The sequence below is a fragment of the Podarcis gaigeae genome (assembly GCF_964106915.1).
Source record: "Podarcis gaigeae genome assembly, chromosome: 1".
Taxonomy (NCBI): Eukaryota; Metazoa; Chordata; class Lepidosauria; order Squamata; family Lacertidae; genus Podarcis; species Podarcis gaigeae.
In genome coordinates, this window is record NC_139678.1 from 77791841 (window position 1) to 77795348 (window position 3508).

The window sequence follows — 3508 nt, forward strand, 5'->3', positions numbered from 1 at the left end:
TACCTGACGCGGCAGGCGGCGAGAAGGGCTGTTCCATTTCGAGGCAAAACGCGGGGGGAGCAAGGGCGGAAGAAGAGGCGAAGTAGAGCGGAAGCCCCACGGAGCTGCGGCGCAGTGTGAGCGCCCGGATTCTGCTCCAGTGCAGTGGCTGCGATGGGGCGGCGCTGTTTCGCCGGGGCGAGTTCCCGACACAGCGAAACGGTGGGCGCAACGCGGGCTCGCTGCCTGCGAAACTGCTCATCGCAGAACCGGGTCATTTTCAATCTCGGGTCTCGGGAAAGACCCTTGTTGACTTGAGATTTCTGGCTTGGGACCTCCTCAACCCGGGCATTTTTGCATTGATTCGTTGATCGAATCTATGCACCGCCTTTCATCCGAAGATCACAGGGCGGCTCAAAACATGATACACAGTGAAAATGTGTTCAAAGCATTTTCTCTCTCGCTGAGGTGTCGCCTCCTAAACTATTACTTACTGAACAGTGGAGGAACTAGAGAGGCCCCCCATCTTAGAAAATGAAACCATGCAAAGCAACTCCTCCGCTAGTGGGGATGGCCCTTTGCACGCTCTCCAGGGCGCTCTTTCGCCGCGCCTCTGTGGCAAAGCTGTCAACTTTCCCCTTTTCTTGCGAGGAATCCTATTCGGAAAAAGGGAATTTCCCTTTAAAAAAGGGAAACTTTGACAGCTATGCTCTGTGGCGACCTAGCGCCTGCACCTTGGGCAGCCCGATTTTGTGCCTGTTGGCTCAGAGGCCGACGTCAGTGGGATTTACAGATGCGGGCTTTCTCTGGTCCAAACACTTGAAGGGGGGGTTCCCTTTTGGCGACTGCAACTTGTCATGCAGGGCTGAGAAAAGGTTTGCCTGCCAAAATTCCCTCTTGAAGCCGGCAGAGTGATGGCAAATGCCGAGGTGCGGGAGCTCTTCATGCTCCCCCCCCCCCCTCCAACGACGCCCTTCTAGTACAATGCGCAAACAAAAACTAACTTTTTAACTAGTGCAGACGTTATGACTTAAATACCAATCCAGCTCTCTTTTTATCCGATCTCTTTGTTTAACATCCAATCGGACGAAGAGTTCTGGTGGACTCAGAAGCTTGCTCACCGCTTTGGCTGGCCAGAAAGGAATTTTGATTTATATAGAGATGGGGTTATTTTTAAATATATATATATATAACGCCCTGCCGTGAAATAAGTTGTCCTCCCCGCTCGCCACCTCGTCATAGCTGTCAACTTTTCCCTTTTCTTGCGAGGAATCCTATTCGGAATAAGGGAATTTCCCTTTAAAAAAAGGAAAACGTTGACAGCTATGCACCTCGTAAATTACGGGAACTGTTAACCTTACACACAGTTTAGAAGGCGGCGCATCTGCACGGGCTAAATAAACGGATATCAAGCTCGATGGAAGGCAGGGACGTGTCTGAATTTTCAACACCGTAAGGAATCAGGAATTGCAAGTCTGAGCTTTCCTTTCTTTAAAACCATTGTGTGCGCCTAGGTCACGAAAGAAGCGCCTGGCTTCTCCAGACAGAGATTCCCACGCACGTACGCATTCCTGGCTTTCTGCAAGGCCCCTTCGGAATCGGAAGCGTTGCTCTACTAACTTGGCGGGTTCCTTAAAGCAGGCTTGAAGCAAAAACGTCTGTTTGATTTGCTGAAAGTTAAAGCAGTATCCGCGTAATTCGGCTTAGTGTTGCCACTTGTGACAGCGGTCCCAAGCACGCTCACTACACAGAGTGAGACCTATTGAACTAAGCAGAGGCTTCGTGCCTCAGCACGTTCAGGATTGTGCTCTTTCAGTGGAACGTGCTTTGAATGAATCCCAACAACGTCTGTGCAGAGCGTTTCCCTCTTTTATCTGGCAGTTTTAAGAGATGGGGACCTCCGCGCTTCTGCACCAAGCGGCAGTTCCGCAGTTCTGCCGCAAGAGGTCTCTGGAGCACCCATCCCCGCCGCCGCACCCTGCAGTCGAATGCGAGCGAGCCGTGCGTGTTAAACCCCGCGGAACGGATGGGCAGGACTGCATGCCAGTATTCTCTTGCTAAAGAGTTCGGGATTATAAGGATTATACTGCTAGCGCAAGCGGGAAGCCCGGTGTTATTAATGCTCCAGCTAGCCCAGCGAGACAAAACAAAACGCGCTCGTGGAAGCGAAGAGCAAGAGCCAGACTGAGAAAGGTTAATCGCTTATTTTCGCTGCATTAAATGTGTCGTTATCCGAACGGGGAATGTAAATTCACATACAGACACACACACACAAATGCTTCCTGCAAATGCATGGAGTGCGCTTTATGGCTGCTATGGCTGACAGGGCAATCCTAACCGCGACTATTCGGAAGAAAGTCCTGATGAATGCTCTTAGGAAAAGGGGGTAGAATTGCAACCTTTGCTAGTGGCCCTCGTCGTCTCTGATTTCTTTATTTAGATCAGAGCTTTCCAAACTGCGTGTGGCGACACATTAGCGTGTTGGCTGCAGTGTGTAGGTGTGTCACGCAAACACCCTTATAAGGGGTTAGTTTAACCTCTGGTTTGCTAGTAAAACTAAATTACTGTATCACGAAATGATGTAAAACTGAATTACTGTGTCACGAAATAATACATGTCTAAAAAGTGTGTCACCAACATGAAAATTTTTGAAAGCTCTGATTTAGATTATTTGTACCTGGCTCTTCAGCCAAAAGAGCTCCCGGAGTAGCTTTGAAACAATCAATTAAAACAAGACGGTCCTTACCTGGAGACTAAAAAAAAAGGGGGGGGACACACAGGGAAAAAGGGACATGGAATGAAGAAGAAAATCACTCTGGTACAACAAATTCTTACAATGACCAGGTGGCACAGTTCAGGGGCAGGAGGTGCTGATGGAGCTGGTCTTTTGGCATCTCTCCCACTGTGGAATGGCTGCCCCTGGTGACAGGTGAGGGAGAGGAGGCCTGATGGCAGCGAACTCCACACATTTATCATGCACTGTTTGTGAAGGTCTGCCTGAAATCTCCTGCCAGTCAGTTTCATTGGGTAGTTCTAGTATAACATCCCATTCTTCTCCCCCAAAACCACTCATAATTGTATAGTCTTCCTCAAGTCCCCCACTAGTTATCTTATTTACGATTTTCCTCCGTTATGAGAACTGCCTGTTTAATCTAGGCTCTTGTTCCTGAATACAGTGGTACCTCTGGATGCGAATGGGATCCATTCCGGAGCCCCGCCCGCATCCCGAAGCGAACGCAACCCGTGTCCGCACGGGTCGCGATTCGCCACTTCCGCGCATGTGTGTGATGTCATTTTGACTGTCTGCGCATGTGCAAGCGGCAAAACCTGGAAGTAACGCACTTTGTTACTTGCAGGTCACCGCAGCGCGCAACCCAAAAATACTCATCCCAAAGCTACTTCAACGTATGACTGTACATTGATCCCCCCGCCCCATCTTACTAAGTTTACTCAGGGCCTCTGGTGAGGGACTTAAGCAAAAACTTTTGGAAGTCCAAGCATACAACCTGGGGCTTGTTGGAAGTTTTGC